Consider the following 17,882-nt stretch of genomic DNA (forward strand, 5'->3'; position numbering starts at 1 on the left):
TTGTCATCCCAATTTGGTATCTGCATCTCATCGTCATTAGTATGTTCCTCATTGTCTCCACTAACAGTTGTTACAGTTTGGGAATTAGGGTCTACATTGTGCTCAGAAACTTGGTCATCAGGGCCTGAATCTGACTCACAAAGCTTCTGGGTAGAGATGAGCGAACCGGTCGTGGTTCGGCTCGAGTTCGGTTCGTCGAACGGAGGTCCCATTCGAGTTCAGTTCGTCAAACGTTCAACGAACCAAACTCGACCCGCAAAGGAAACAATGGCAGGCATTCACAAACACATAAAAACACCTAGAAAACACCCTCAAAGGTGTCCAAAAGGTGACAAACAACTCACAACACAACACAAACACATGGGAAAGTGACAAGGACATATACTCATGCAAAAACAAAAGAGCTGGACAAGGAAAAAGAGGAGGAAACACAGATATAGGCATGGCACGCCCTTCTAAAATCATGTAAAACACCGCAAGGTGACTCCAAGCGGAGTCTCCCTTTTTTCCAAAAATTGGGCCACACACACACACCCACCCCTTCAGTGGCAGCAGTTGTGCCCCAGTTGTACACTTCACAGCTAGATTTGCATCAAGCACATTCAAAAATACGCCATCCTTAACTGTCCCCAGGATGACACCGAGGTAGGTAGCAAAGTCTTTGCTGAACCATGACTTGTTCATCTTGGCTCCTTTTAAAAAACACAGCAAGCAAGGGTTACTCCAAGCGGAGTCTCCCTTTTTTCCAAAAATTGGGCCCCACACACACCCACCCCTTTAGTGGCAGCAGTTGTGCCCCAGTTGTACACTTCACAGCTAGATTTGCATCAAGCACATTCAAAAATACGCCATCCTTAAGCGTCCCCAGGATGACACCGGGGTAGGTAGCAAAGTCTTTGCTGAACCATGACTTGTTCATCTTGGCTCCTTTTAAAAAACACGGCAAGCAAGGGTTACTCCAAGTGGAGTCTCCCTTTTTTCAAAAAATTGGGCCCCACACACCCAACCCTTCAGTGGCAGCAGTTGTGCCCCAGTTGTACACTACACAGCTAGATTTGCATCAAGCACATTCAAAAATACGCCATTCTTAACCGTCCCCAGGATGACATCGGGGTAAGTAGCACAGTCTTTCCTGATCCCAGCTCTGTTCATCTTGGATCCTTTTAAAAAACACAGCAAGCAAGGGTTACTCCAAGCGGAGTCTCCCTTTTTTCCAAAAATTGGGCCACACAGACACTAACCCCTTCAGTGGCAGCAGTTGTGCCCCAGTTGTACACTTCACAGCTAGATTTGCATCAAGCACATTCAAAAATACGCCATTCTTAACCGTCCCCAGGATGACACCGGGGTAGGTAGCAAAGTCTTTGCTGAACCATGACTTGTTCATCTTGGCTCCTTTTAAAAAACACAGCAAGCAAGGGTTACTCCAAGCGGAGTCTCCCTTTTTTTCCAAAAATTGGGCCCCACACACACCCACCCCTTCAGTGGCAGCAGTTGTGCCACAGTTGTACACTTCACAGCTGGATTTGCATCAAGCACATTCAAAAATACGCCATTCTTAACCGTCCCCAGGATGACACCGGGGTAGGTAGCTACGTCTTTGCTGAACCATGACTTGTTCATCTTGGCTCCTTTTAAAAAACACGGCAAGCAAGGGTTACTCCAAGCGGAGTCTCCCTTTTTTCCAAAAATTGGGCCCCACACACACCCACCCCTTCAGTGGCAGCAGTTGTGCCCCAGTTATACACTTCACAGCTAGATTTGCATCAAGCACATTCAGAAATACGCCATCCTTAACCGTCCCCAGGATGACACCGGGGTAGGTAGCAAAGTCTTTCCTGATCCCAGCTCTGTTCATCTTGGCTCCTTTTTAAAAACACTGTAAGCAAAAGTTACTCCAAGCGGAGTCTCCCTTTTTTCGAAAAATTGGGCCACACAGACACCCCATCAGTGGCAGCACTTGTGCCCTAGTTGCAAACAGGATGTTTTAATTTGCATCAAGCACATTCCAAATCCACAAGCATTTACTCTCCCCAGGATGACACAGGGGTAGTAAATTCCTTGTGGATCCATGACTTGTTCATTTTGATGAACGTTAGTCTGTCCACATTGTCACTGGACAGACGCGTGCGCTTATATGTCAGCACACACCCAGCAGCACTGAAGACACGTTCAGAGACAACGCTGGCAGCTGGACACGACAAAATCTCCAAGGCGTAAGTTGAGAGCTCTGGCCATTTTTCAAGATTTGAAGCCCAAAATGAGCAAGGCTCCATTTGCACAGTCATGGCATCAATGTTCATTTGGAGATACTCCTGTATCATCCTCTCCAGCCGTTGACTATGTCAGACTTGTTGTCTCTGGTGGCTTTGCAAAGGACGGTCTAAAACAATTATGAAAAGATTCAATAAAATTGCTGTTACCAGCACCAGATACGGTGCTACTGGTATGGGTAGACTGTTGAAGATGACGAGACCGTCCCATGTTTGTCAAGTTACAACTGGGAGATTCACTTCCTGCACCTGCACGGTTGTTTGGTGGAAAAGCCGAGCTAAGATCGAGTAACAGCTTCCGCTGATACTCCTGCATACGTGCATCCCTTTCTATGGCTGGAATTATGTCACAAAATTTGGACTTGTACCGGGGATCTAATAGTGTGGCAAGCCAGTAGTCATCATCACTTCTAATTTTGACAATACGAGGGTCATGTTGGAGGTAGTGCAGCAAGAAGGCACTCATGTGTCTTGCGCAGCCATGCGGACCAAGTCCACGCTGTGTTTGTGACATAGAGGTGCTAACCGTTCTTTCTTCCTCTGACATCTCCCCCCAACCTCTTTCAACTGAAATTTGACCAAGGTCTCCCTCATCCGCTGAGTCTTCCATGTACATGGACAGTTCGTCATCCATTTCTTCATGTTCTCCTGCACCTTCCTCAACATTTCGCCTGCTACCATGCGCCCTTGTTGATCCCTGTCCCCCATGGTCCCATGCCTGCCGCGTTGGTGATGATGAACATCTGGACCTTGGTGATTTTGTTGTGTCTTGCGCATATGAATCCTCCTGTAGTTCCTCCCCTTCCTGTTGTCCCACCCCCTGACTCCGAATAGTGTTTAGTGTGTGCTCCAGCATGTAAATGACTGGAATTGTCATGCTGATAATGGCATTGTCAGCGCTAAACATATTCGTCGCCATGTCGAAACTGTGCAGAAGGATGCATAGGTCCTTGATCTGAGACCACTCCATCAGGGTGATGTGCCCCACCTCTGCATCTCGTTGGCCCAGGCTATACGTCATGACGTATTGCACCAGGGCTCGGCGGTGCTGCCACAGTCACTGTAACATGTGGAGAGTCGAATTCCAGCATGTCGGCACATCGCATTTTAGGCGGTGAACCAGCAGGCCGAAAGACTTCTGGAGCGATGCAAGTCGCTCAGCTGCGGCGGTTGAACGGCGAAAGTGAGCAGACAGTTTTCGTGCTCTGGTCAGAAGGCCATCTAGGCCGGGATAGTGTGTTAAAAATTGCAGGACAACAAGGTTCAACACGTGAGCCATACAAGGCACGTGTGTCACCTTGCCCAGGCAAAGGGCCGCACCCAGGTTTGCAGCATTGTCGCACACGGCCTTACCAGGCTGCAGGTTGAGTGGAGACAACCATTTATTAAACTCGGACCGCAGAGCTGACCACAACTCCTCAGCTGTGTGACTCCTATTCCCAAGACATGTCAAGCTAAAGACCGCCTGATGCCGTTGCGCTCCGCTGCCAGCATAGTAATGAGGGGTGCGTGATTCCTTCTGCGCAGTGCGAACGCTGGTGGCCTGACCAGGCAGGCTTGGGGCGGAGGTGGAGGACCCAGATGAGGTGGAGGAGGCAGAAGCAGTGGCGGAACTTGGACAGACAGAGGATTGACACACAAGTCGTGGGGACGGTAAGACTTGTGCAGCAGACCCTTCTTCATCTATCACCATAGTTACCCAGTGCCCAGTCAGCGACATGTAACATCCCTGTCCATGCTTACTGGTCCAAGTATCGGTGGTGAAATGCACCCGTTGACACACAGAGTTTCTCAAGGAAGCGGTGATATTGTGTGCGACATGCTGGTGTAGCGCGGGCACACCTTTCTTAGAGAAGTAGTGGCGACTGGGCATCTGGTACTGGGGCACAGCGACAGACATAAGGTCTCTAAAATCCTGTGTCCACCAGGTGGAAAGGCAGCATTTCGCGAGCCAAGAGCTTACAGAGGGATAAAGTCAACCTCTTAGCTTTGTCATGGGTCACAGGAAAAGGCCTTTTATTTGTCCACATCTGAGGGACAGAGGTCTGGCTGCTGTGTGTAGACGGTGTTGAGTAGGGTGTCCCTGGAAAAATGCAGATTTGTGAGGAAAGTGCAGGCGTAGACATGATGTCGCCTTCATCCAACGTTGGTGCTATCGATGTCTGAGAGAGCTGTACACACGTACTTGTTTCCCCTTCCAAACCAACTGACGACCTACCAAGCAAACTGCCTGTTGCGGTTACAGTGATGGAAGTTGTGCGTGGAAAACCAGGTGTGACAGCTGTCCCCACAGTCCTAGAAGGTGAAGAGCGCGTGGATGCACTGGAAAAGGCAGGCGGTGGATGGTTCGCTCCGCTAGGCCGCATTGCAGCATGGTGAGCTTCCCACTGGGACATATGATATTTATTCATGTGACGATTCATGGAAGAAGTTGTCAAACTGCTGAGGTTTTGCCCTCTACTAACAGAATCATGACAAATTTTACAGATCACATAATTTGGGCGATCTTTTGCTATGTCAAAAAAGGACCAGGCTAGGCAAGGCTTAGAGGGCATGCGACCTGCTGATCCACCCCGACTAGTGCTCAGAGGCAAAGTGGTGGCTGAGGATGCAGTTGTAGACGTGCTACCAGTACTCTGACTCTGTCCAGGAAGGCGCAAGGTAATTTCGTCGTCAGTTGCATCCTCCTCCACCGTCTCTGTTGACCTCCTCGAGGGCCTGACTGTGGGTTGACAGTAGGTGGGATCTAGAACTTCCTCATCAATTGTTGTGTTTGCACTCCCCTCACCCTCAGACCGAGCCTCTTCTTGCCCTGACCGAATATTTAAGATTTAAGTTGTCATCCCAATCTGGTATCTGCGTTTCATCGTCATCAGTATGTTCCTCATTGTCTATAACAACAGGTGTTACAGTTTGTGAAAAAGGGTCAACATTATGCTCAGAAACTTGGTCCTCACGGCCTTAATCAGAGTCACAAAGGTTCTGGGCATCACTGCAGACCATTTCCTGGTCTGTACTCACTGTAGCTTGGGAGCAGACCTCTGATTCCCAGGCTATAGTGTGACTGAACAGCTCTACAGACTCAGCCATCTCAGTTCCACCATACTGTGCAGGGCGGATGGGGACTCCAGAGCTGGGAGAAAGCAAATTTGATTGGGATGACAACTCAGAGGACTGGTGTTTTTTGGATGCGGTAGTTGAGGTGGCGGAGAGGGCACTTGTTGGACCACTTGAGATCCATTCAAGCATTTTCCTTTTTTGGCCATCATCTACCTTTGTTCCAGTTGTCCGTGTCCGTAAAAAAGGGAGCACATCGGATTGTCCACGGTAAGTAGTAGACATCTTACTTTTGCTGGAAGATGGTCTATCTTCAGCAGATGTTAATCGAGCTTTGCCACCTTCCCCACGGACAAACCCTTTTTTTCCTTTTCCAACACGCCTCTTCCCCTTTCCACCAGCATCTGTCATTTTGCCACTCATTTTGATTGCGACAAGATTGTGCACTTAAAATGTGGTAGTAAAAATTGAGAGGTGGTGTAGATTTCAGCGGTGGTCTAGCTTTATTAACAGCAGAATAAACAACAATAATTATCCCTGACAATGCAACTACGGCCCTTAAACTGGCAGCAGTGTTTGCAAGTATCATGGCTTAGTAACAATGAGTTTGAGTGTGCAATGCAGGCAGACGTGCTGCAAACATCTTTGCACTAGTGGGACAATACAGAAGTCCAACAGCCACGTTTAGGATGCCACTAAGTTCACTCAGTGTTTGCTAGTATAATGGCTTAGTAACAATGAGTTTGAGTGTGCAATGCAGGCAGACGTGCTGCAAATATCTTTGCACTAGTGGGACAATACAGAAGTCCAACAGCCACTTTTAGGATGCCACTAAGTTCACTCAGTGTTTGCTAGTATAATGGCTTAGTAACAATGAGTTTGAGTGTGCAATGCAGGCAGACGTGCTGCAAATATCTTTGCACTAGTGGGACAATACAGAAGTCCAACAGCCACGGTTAGCATGCCACTAAGTTCACTCAGTGTTTGCTAGTATAATGGCTTAGTAAAAATGAGTTTGAGTGTGCAATGCAGGCAGACGTGCTGCAAATATCTTTCCACTAGTGGGACAATACAGACGTCCAACAGCCACTTTTAGGAAGCCACTAAGTTCACTCAGTGTTTGCTAGTATAATGGCTTAGTAACAATGAGTTTGAGTGTGCAATGCAGGCAGACGTGCTGCAAATATCTTTGCACTAGTGGGACAATACAGAAGTCCAACAGCCACGTTTAGGATGCCACTAAGTTCACTCAGTGTTTGCTAGTATAATGGCTTAGTAACAATGAGTTTGAGTGTGCAATGCAGGCAGACGTGCTGCAAATATCTTTGCACTAGTGGGACAATACAGAAGTCCAACAGCCACTTTTAGGATGCCATTAAGTTCACTCAGTGTTTGCTAGTATAATGGCTTAGTAACAATGAGTTTGAGTGTGCAATGCAGGCAGACGTGCTGAAAATATCTTTGCACTAGTGGGACAATACAGAACTCCAACAGCCACTTTTAGGAAGCCACTAAGTTCACTCAGTGTTTGCTAGTATAATCACTTAGTAACAATGAGTTTGAGTGTGCAATGCAGGCAGACGTGCTGCAAATATCTTTGCACTAGTGGGACAATACAGAAATCCAACAGCCACGTTTAGGATGCCACTAAGTTCACTCAGTGTTTGCTAGTATAATGGCTTAGTAACATTGAGTTTGAGTGTGCAATGCAGGCAGACGTGCTGCAAATATCTTTGCACTAGTGGGACAATACAGAAGTCCAACAGCCACGTTTAGGATGCCACTAAGTTCACTCAGTTTTTGCTAGTATAATGGCTTAGTAACAATGAGTTTGAGTGTGCAATGCAGGCAGACGTGCTGCAAATATCTGTGCACTACTGGGACTATACAGAAGTCCAACAGCCACGTTTAGGATGCCACTAAGTTCACTCAGTGTTTGCTAGTATAATGGCTTAGTAACAATGAGTTTGAGTGTGCAATGCAGGCAGACGTGCTGCAAATATCTTTGCACTAGTGGGACAATACAGAAGTCCAACAGCCACTTTTAGGATGCAACTAAGTTCACTCAGTGTTTGCTACTATAATGGCTTAGTAACAATGAGTTTGAGTGTGCAATGCAGGCAGACGTGCTGCAAATATCTTTGCACTAGTGGGACAATACAGAAGTCCAACAGCCACTTTTAGGATGCCACTAAGTTCACTCAGTGTTTGCTAGTATAATGGCTTAGCAACAATGAGTTTGAGTGTGCAATGCAAGCAGACGTGCTGCAAATATCTTTGCACTAGTGGGACAATACAGAAGTCCAACAGCCACATTTAGGATGCCACTAAGTTCACTCAGTGTTTGCTAGTATAATGGCTTAGTAACAATGAGTTTGAGTGTGCAATGCAGGCAGACGTGCTGCAAATATCTTTGCACTAGTGGGACAATACAGAAGTCCAACAGCCACATTTAGGATGCCACTAAGTTCACTTAGTGTTTGCTAGTATAATGGCTTAGTAACATTGAGTTTGAGTGTGCAATGCAGGCAGACGTGCTGCAAATATCTTTGCACTAGTGGGACAATACAGAAGTCCAACAGCCACGTTTAGGATGCCACTAAGTTCACTCAGTTTTTGCTAGTATAATGGCTTAGTAACAATGAGTTTGAGTGTGCAATGCAGAGGTGCTGCAAATAGATTTGCACTAATAGGACACTAATGGAAGTCCAACAGCCACTTTTAGGATGCCACTAAGTTCACTCAGTGTTTGCTAGTATAATGGCTTAGCAACAATGAGTTTGAGTGTGCAATGCAAGCAGACGTGCTGCAAATATCTTTGCACTAGTGGGACAATACAGAAGTCCAACAGCCACATTTAGGATGCCACTAAGTTCACTCAGTGTTTGCTAGTATAATGGCTTAGTAACAATGAGTTTGAGTGTGCAATGCAGGCAGACGTGCTGCAAATATCTTTGCACTAGTGGGGCAATACAGAAGTCCAACAGCCACGTTTAGGATGTCACTAAGTTCACTCAGTGTTTGCTGGTATAATGGCTTAGTAACAATGAGTTTGAGTGTGCAATGCATGCAGACGTGCTGCAAATATCTTTGCACTAGTGGGACAATACAGAAGTCCAACAGCCACGTTTAGGATGCCACTAAGTTCACTCAGTGTTTGCTAGTATAATGGCTTAGTAACAATGAGTTTGAGTGTGCAAAGGGCAGGAGGGTACAGTGGCAGGGTTGTGGGTCTCTGGGTAGAGGAAAGGAAGCCTGCCTTTCTATCCCTCCTAATGGGGAAATGCAGCGAGGAAATCCCTGACCTTAGCTACACAGACGCTGTCATCTTGTGGAGCTGTTAAACTCTGTTTTCACGGACCTGTCACCTATGGCTCTGACCCTGCCGGTATTAGCCCTTAAAAGGACTGATAGAAACTTCTATCCCTATTCTGTACAGCGCTGTGTATGGAGCGTACACAGCAGTATCGGAGAAAGGAGCTGCGCCAGTGATGACTGACACCAAGGACGCAGAAGGCAGATAATGGCGTGCTGGAGGAAAATGTCCGTTTTTATAATGCAGGGACATGTGACATGGACATCCTATCACACATGCCGTTGCTTCTCTGGCTAAAAGTCCACTTAGCTGTGTGTGTGTCTCGGATTGGCTGACATGCTGGCCCGCCCCACTACACGCGCGCGCTTAGGGAAGGAAGACAAGGAAAAAAAAATAAAAAATGGCGATCGCCATTATCCATACAGCAGTGATCTGAATGCGCTGTTCCCGCACACTATACACTGAAATTTCATAATAGTGTGAGTCACAGAGTGACTTACACTATTACAGCGGAATGCCAGCTAGTAATTAGCTGGTCTTTTTGCTGCTAGAACCGTTCTCGAACGTATCTAGAACTATCGAGCTTTAGCAAAAAGCTCGAGTTCTAGTTCTATCTAGAACAGCCCCCAAAATCACTCGAGCCGCGAACTGGAGAACCTCGAACAGTGAACCGCGCTCAACTCTACTTCTGGGCATCACTGCAGACCATGTCCTGGTCTGTACTCACTGTAGCTTGGGAGCAGACCTCTGATTCCCAGCCTATAGTGTGACTGAACAGCTCTGCAGACTCAGCCATCTCTGTTACACCACATTCTGCAGGGCGGGTGGAGACTTGAGAGCTGGGAGAAAGCAAGTGCGATTGGGATGACAACTCAGAGGAATGTTGTTTTTTGGATTTTGAAGTTGAGGTGGAGGAGAGGCCACTTGTTGGAGCACTTGAGATCCATTTAAGCATGTGGTTTTTTTGTGCATCGTCTCCCTTTGTTCCAGTTGTTTTGTTCCGTAAAAAGGGAGCACATCGGATTGTCCATGGTAGTAGACATCTTACTTTTGTTAGAAGATGGCCTATCTTCAGCAGATGTTAATATACCTTTCCCACCTTCCCCACGGACACAAACTTTTTTTCCTTTTCCAACATGCCTGTTCTCCTTTCCACCAGCAACTGTCCTTTTGCCACTCATTTTGTTAGTGACAAGTTTGGACACTTAAAATGTGGTAGCAAAAATTGAGAGGTGGTGTAGATTGCAGAGGTGGTCTAGCTTTATTGACAGCTGAAGAACCAACACTGACTATCCCTGACAATGCAACTATGGCCCTAAAACTGGCAGCACTGTTTGCTATAAAAATAGCGTAGCAAAATGGGCAGGAGGGTAGAAGGCAGAGGTGGTGGAACTTGCTTGGCACCAATGGGACACTAAGTTACTATGGCAGACACTTTGTGGATGCCAATAAGTTTCAGCACTGTTTGCTATAAAAATAGCGTAGCAAAATGGGCAGGAGGGTAGAAAGCAGAGGTGGTGGAACTTGCTTGGCACCAGTGGGACACTAAGTTACTATAGCAGACACTTTGTGGATGCCACTAATTTTCAGCACTGTTTGCTATAAAAATAGCGTAGCAAAATGGGCAGGAGGGTAGAAGGCAGAGGTGGTGGAACTTGCTTGGCACCAGTGGGACACTAAGTTAATATAGCAGACACTTTGTGGATGCCACTAAGTTTCAGCACTGTTTGCTATAAAAATAGCATAGCAAAATGGGTAGGAGGGTAGAAGGCAGAGGTGGTGGAACTTGCTAGGCACCAGTGGGACACTAAGTTACTATAGCAGACACTTTGTGGATGCCACTAAGTTTCAGCACTGTTTGCTATAAAAATAGTGTAGCAAAATTGGCAGGAGGGTAGAATGCAGAGGTGGTGGAACTTGCTTGGCACCAGAAGGACACTAAGTTACTATAGCAGACACTTTGTGGATGCCACTAAGTTTCAGCACTGTTTGCTATCAAAATAGCGTGGCAAAAGTGGGCAGGTGAGTACAGTAGCCAGGTTCTGTGGGTCAGTGGACAGGAAAGGAACACTAAATTAGTATTCCAGACACTTTTAGGATGGCAGCAAAAGTGTCAGCTCTTTGGGCAAATAAAATTGCGTAGCAAAAGTGAGCAGGTGGGTACAGTGCCCGGGTTCTTTGGGTACCAGGACAGGAAAGGAAAACTAAGTTACTATGCCAGACACTTTTAGGATGGCAGAAAAAGTGTCAGCTCTTTGGGCAAATAAAATTGCGTGGCAAAAGTGGGTAGGTGGTACAGTGCCCGGGTTCTGTGGGTCAATGGCAGGAAAGGAACAGTAACTTAGTATTCCAGACACTTTTAGGATGGCAGCAAAAGTGTCAGCTCTTTGGGCAAATAAAATTGCGTGGCAAAAGTGGGCAGGTGGGTACAGTGCCTGGGTTCTGTGGGTACCAGGACAGGAAAGGAAAACTAAGTTACTATTCCAGACACTTTTAGGATGGCAGCAAAAGTGTCAGCTCTTTGGGCAAATAAAGTTGCGTGGCAAAAGTGGGCAGGTGGGTATAGTGCCTGGGTTCTGTGGGTACCAGGACAGGAAAGGAAAACTAAGTTACTATGCCAGACACTTTTAGGATGGCAGAAAAAGTGTCAGCTCTTTGGGCAAATAAAATTGCGTAGCAAAAGTGAGCAGGTGGGTACAGTGCCCGGGTTCTGTGGGTACCAGGACAGGAAAGGAAAACTAAGTTACTATTCTAGACACTTTTAGGATGGCAGCAAAAGTGTCAGCTCTTTGGGCAAATAAAATTGCGTGGCAAAAGTGGGCAGGTGGTACAGTGCCCGGGTTCTGTGGGTTAATGGCAGGAAAGGAACAGTAACTTAGTATTCCAGACACTTTTAGGATGGCAGCAAAAGTGTCAGCTCTTTGGGCAAATAAAATTGCGTGGCAAAAGTGGGCAGGTGGGTACAGTGCCTGGGTTCTGTGGGTACCAGGACAGGAAAGGAAAACTAAGTTACTATTCCAGACACTTTTAGGATGGCAGAAAAAGTGTCAGCTCTTAGGGCAAATAAAATTGCGTAACAAAAGTGAGCAGGTGGGTACAGTGCCCGGGGTCTGTGGGTACCAGGACAGGAAAGGAAAACTAAGTTACTATTCCAGACACTTTTAGGATGGCAGCAAAAGTGTCAGCTCTTTGGGCAAATAAAATTGCATGGCAAAAGTGGGCAGGTGGGTACAGTGCCCGGCTTCTGTGGGTACCAGGACAGGAAAGGAAGCCTCACTTTCTATCCCTCCTAATGATGAAATGCAGCAAAGAATTCCCTGAGCTTAGGTACACAGACGCTGTTATCTGAAGCTGTATACAGCGTTTCCACATGCCTAGATATAGTATAAAGGGTCCCACATAACCCTCAATATATTAGAATGCACCTCCATAGTCCTCCATGTATTATAATGCATTTCCCATAGTCCTCCATGTATTATAATTCACCCCATAGTTCTCCAAATATTTTACTGCACCACAGACCTCCATGTTTTATTACGCACCCCCATAGTCCTCCATATATTATAATGTTGCCCCCATAGTCCTATATGTATTACAATGCATCCCCATAAACCTTCATATTGTATTATGCAGCCCCATACTCCTCCATGTATAATGCACCCATATAGTCCATGTAAAAGGTGTCCTTCATGTTTATTATGCAGCCCCATAGACCTCCATGTATAATGCAGCCCCATATACCTCCATGAATCATGCAGCTCCATAGACCTCCATGTATCATGCAGCCAGCCCCCCCAGGGCCTCCATGTGTCATGAAGCCAGCCCCCCCAGGGCCTCCATGTGTCATGCAGCCAGCCCCTTCCCAGGCCTCCATGAGTCATGCAGCCAGCCCCCCCCCCCGGGCCTCCATGGGGCCTGGCTGCAGGACACATGGAGGCCTTGGGAGGGGGGGCTGGCTGCAGGACACATGGAGTCATTGGGCTGCAGCCCCCCCCTAGGACTCCATGTGTCCTGCAGCCAGCCCCCCCGGTGCCTCCATGTGTACTGCAGCCAGGGCCCCCCCAAGGACTCCATGTGTCCTGTAGCCAGGCCCCCCCAAGGACTCCATGTGTCCTGCAGCCAGCCCCCCGCCAGATCTCCATGTGTCCTGCAGCCAGGGCCCCCCAAAGACTCCATGTGTCCTGCAGCCAGCCCCCCCAGGGCCTCCATGTGCCCTGCAGCCAGGGCCCCCCCAAGGACTCCCTGTGTACTCACTGATTTATAAAAAAAAAATAAAAAAACAAGTAATCACCTCTCTTCTCTTTCCACCGCAATTCTGTCCTCACCTCTACTTGTTTCACCGCTGCCCGTTCTCACTTCTGTCCTTGTTCCTTGTGGCTCCGGTCGGCGTCCTCCTGTGCTCTGTGCTCTCACCACACACAGCAGTCACACAGGAGTGACGTCACTGCGCAGCCATAGGGGAAGACTGATGATGCATAGAGCGGCGCCGGCCGCTCTATGCAATATAAAAGCAGAGCGCGGTGAGTGACGGGAGCGCGGTGAGTGATGGGAGCGCAGTGAGTGACAGGAGCACAGTGAGTGACGGGAGCGCGGTAAGTGACGGGAGAGTGGTAAGTGACGGGAGCGCGGTGACGCCACTGCTGACACCAGACAGGTGGGCCCGGTGTCAGCGATGACGACCGGATCATATAGCAGCCACCACGCCGCGTGGTCTGCGGCAGAATAGCACAGCTCCTATCACAGAAAAGAGCTAGCTGCTGATCTGCCAGGTGGCCGCGGGCCCCTAACCTCCCGGGCCCGGTCGCAATCGCGACCGCTGCGACCGCAGTAGTTACACCCCTGTTAGGGACCCGTAACTAAGGAGGAGGTGGATATTGCACAGAAGGGCAGATTGCACAATACCCTGTGACGACCTGATAGGCCAGGGCGTCACAAGAGTCTGGCACACATGGCTGACTTTATGTCCCTCTGCCTTTCCTGTGACTCTCACATTATATGCATTTTGGTCAAAACTCATTACTGGTTGTTCACCATTCTTGACCCATTCTATATGGCAGAACTTTCCTTCTCTCCTTCCTGCTGCGCAGAGGGTTAGTACAAGTCCCTAATCAAACAATTAGCACAAAAAATTTACATTTGACAACACTAGCTGTAGAGGTCAAAGTTCCTTGGGCAACCAAGGAGGAGGGACGAGTGAGACATATTCCAGTTTCAATGGCGACAGGCGAACACTATCATAGGTCTGGAAGAGTTTCACCAGACCCTCCCAGTAGCCAGGCTCTGATGTGTGGGTTATTCTGACAAAGAGGGAAAAGTTTTGGCAGATGGGGAAGGAGTACATAGCCCACCGATCCTGGGTTCTCCATGATTCCTCGCTGCTGTACAACTACTGTATGTGGTATTTAAGCTGGACACTTGTAAGAACTGTCTGTCTATGCCTTTGAGCTGCTGAGATGCCATGCCACTATCGTTTTGTCTGAGCAGGTTTTTAGAGCCTCCAATAGAATAATAACTGATCGGCGTATCTGCCTGTCAACTGAAAATGCTGAAAGGCTAACTCTTATCAAAACTAATAAAGCCTGGATTGGCCCAGACTTCACAACCCAGCTGGAAGAGAGCAGAGGAATATAAAGACAATTAATCTTTTTTTTTTCTAGAGCATTCTCATGCACCCCTTACCACCCAAAGAAGGATATATGGTTCATGATTGCTTATTTTTCTTCTGCTTCTCCTCCACCATATCAACAGTGTGATCATGTGATCTTCATCATTTTTAGAGGCCTGCCTCGGAAATTCTCTTACACATATACAGTATATGTGTACCCCCCAGAGTTAAATGTTTTTCAGCCCTTGCACTTCTTGCATATGTCTTCCTAGCACTTTTTTTTGTAATAATGGAAAAAAAGTGGTTTTCTGAGGCCGTCCTCTTTGTGTCTTCCAGGGTATATTGGAGTACTTTCTTCTAATTTTTGGCAGTCCTTGCACTTAGTGCATAAACTTTCTCAGTCTAGAAGTTCCACTCCTTAATAATAATAATAATAATAATAATAATAATAATAATAATACCTCCTTCTAATTTTTGGCAGCCTTTGTATAAAGTGCATAGGCTATACTAGTGTAGGAGTCCCACTCTTATTAGAGGGAGAGAATATTTTTTGAGGCCTTTCTCTACGTGTCTTCCAGGGTGTATTGAAATCCTTGCTTTAGATTTTTGCTAGGTCTTGCACTTAGTGCATATTTTGAGGCCCTTCTCTATGTATCTTCCATTGTGTATTTTGATCACTCCTTTAAATGTTTGCTAGGTATTGCACTTTATGCACAGGCAATACCACTGAAGGTGTCCCACTCTTTTTAAAATGATCAAAAAATGAATTCTGAGGCTCTTCTCTATGTGTGCTCCATTGTGTATTGTAGGTTTCCCCAACCTGTGACTCATTGGTCACATGTGGCTTCGGACCCATGATGTGTGGCTAGTGGCTGTCTGCCAACTAGGTGTATTTGCACCAGGTCTTGCAAACAGCTGAAGAGGAGGTCTCCAGATGATGACATTTATGAGTAGGCCCACAAAGAAGAGCAAAACTGAATGGAGGTAGGAACCCATGGCTATTGGTGTACTGCCTCTGTGTGGTGATGCCTGTGGAAAGACTTTTGGTGTCATTATACTGCGAATGGAGGCACTGAATGTCATTAATGTGATGGGCAGGAGCTAAATGTGGCTAGCAAAATTTTCTCAGAGCTTAATGTGGCTACTGATCCTCTCAAGCGAGTTTTATACGCTGCGATCTCGCTAGTGAGATCGCAAGCGATCGTACCCGCTCCCGTCAGTTGTGCAACACGGGAAAATCGCTGCCCATGCCGCACAACCTTGCTTAACCCCGTCACACGGACTTACCTGCCCTGCGACGTCGCTCTGGCCGGCGAACCGCCTCCTTTCTAAGGGGGCGGTTCGTGCGGCGTCACAGAGACATCACACAGCAACCGTCCAATAGAAGCGGAGGGGCGGAGATGAGCGGGACATAACATCCCGCCCACCTCCTTCCTTCCACATTGCCAGTGGAGGCAGGTAAGGAGATGTTCGTCGCTCCTGTGGTGTCACACATAGCGATGTGTGCTGCCACAGGAACGACGAACAACATCACTAATAAGGAGAAAACGATTTTTTGTTTCAGGATGACCTCTCCGCGGCAAACAATTTTGACCGCTTTTGCGATCGTTTAAGGTCGCTCATAAGTGTCACACACTGCGATATCGTTTATGATGCCGGATGTGTGTCACAAACATTGTGACCCCAACGATAATTCATTAATGATGTTGTAGCGTGTAAAGACCGCTTTAGAGTTAAATGTGGCTCTCAAGGTCAGAAAGGTAGTGGATCACTGGTGTATTGCAATCCCTCCTTTAAATTTTTGTTACACTTTGCATTTAGTGCATAGATTTTACCACTCTTTAAAATTGTCAAAAATGTATTCCAAGGCCCTCATCTATGTGTCTTCCAATGTGTATTGCATGTGTCGCTGGTGTGTTATGGTTGACAGACAGTCCTTTGGGCTCCGGCTGTAAAAGGTTGCAGTGTTTAACTATACAAACTGCTCCCTGACATTCTATTCTTACTGCTGTGTTGTAAATAGTATGCTATGTATCTTCTCTGCGTGGGGTTAATTCCTTTGCTTTTAAGGGGTGCTTCACACACAGCGAGCTCCCTGCCGAGATCGCTGCTGAGTCACGCTTTTTGTGACGCAGCAGTGACCTCATTAGCGATCTCGCTGTGTGTGACACTGAGCAGCGATCTGGCCCCTGCTGTGAGATCGCTGCTCGTTACACACAGCCCTGGTTCGTTTTCTTCAAAGGCGCTCTCCCACTGTGACACACAGATCGCTGTGTGTGACAGCGAAAGAGCGACAAATGAAGCGAGCAGGGAGCAGGAGCCGGCGTCTGGCAGCTGCGGTAAGCTGTAACCAAGATAAACATCGGGTAACCAAGGTGGTTACCCGATGTTTACCTTAGTTACCAGCCTCCGCAGCTCTCACGCTGCCTGTGCTGCCGGCTCCGGCTCTCTGCACATGTAGCTGCTGTACACATCGGGTTAATTAACCCGATGTGTACTGTAGCTAGGAGAGCAAGGAGCCAGCGCTAAGCTAAGCGGTGTGCGCTGGTAACTAATGTAAACATCGGGTAACCATACCCGATGTTTACCTTAGTTACCAGTGTCCGCAGCTTCCAGACGCCGGCTCCGTGCAAGCGCAGCGTCGCTTGCACGTCGCTGCTGGCTGGGGGCTGGTCACTGGTCGCTGGTGAGATCTTTCTGTTTGACAGCTCACCAGCGACCATGTAGCGATGCAGCAGCGATCCTGACCAGGTCAGATCGCTGGTCGGATCGCTGCTGCATCGCTAAAGTGTGAAGGTACCCTAAGACCCTGTGGATATCCTCACCTTTCAACTACTAATCATCATTACTTCCCCTTGTGTCCTTAAATACCCACATTTCCTCTTGGTATTTGCTGGTGATATGGTTATATTCCTATACAGGCCTTGGATGCAAACAGTCGGCTTGCATTCATCTGAAGAAACATTGTTTGTTGCTGTTCCTCTCACAGAGTCTTCTTTGAGATAAGTTATTCATTCACTTTCCCATGTTTGTGCTCCCTGTGTCATCTTTAGAGCTTAGTGGGACAGACTAATCGCTCATTCCATCCATTCATTACCTTGGACCTAGTTCAGCGTCAGCCAGTGCCAGCTGTCTTGCTCAGGGCATAGGTGCGGAACCTATCTGGAGTAGTCAGGGGAGCCAGGGGCCAGTGGAAGGTTCAGTATTCCCCTTCCCTAGACACAGAATTTCCCTTCCCTGTCACCATATGTATATCACTTCCCATACCTAGTGTGACAGCGACATCGGAAAGAAGAAGACCAGATGGTGGAAAGTTCTGCTTGCCGTCCAGTCCTTTGGACTTCTTTCTGTCATCATTGATCTAGCCTGTTAACGCTAGGCCAAGACTTTTAGCCTCAACAACATTTCAAAGGTCACCACCAATCATATATCTATGATGTCCCGACATGTGACAAGTAATGTCTCCAATACCAGATCAAGGCTGGAAGTCAAAGTCTAATGTAAATATGCTGGAAGATGTGGCTTGCATAGGAGAAAGAAGAGGTGACTCGAAGGAACAGATGGCAAACAGCTAGCAGTGGAGGGGCTGGACAGAAGTGCGTGGGCTGAATAAATGTTTTTTTTTATTTTG

The sequence above is a fragment of the Anomaloglossus baeobatrachus genome, chromosome 5 (assembly GCF_048569485.1).
Source record: "Anomaloglossus baeobatrachus isolate aAnoBae1 chromosome 5, aAnoBae1.hap1, whole genome shotgun sequence".
Lineage (NCBI taxonomy): Eukaryota > Metazoa > Chordata > Amphibia > Anura > Aromobatidae > Anomaloglossus > Anomaloglossus baeobatrachus.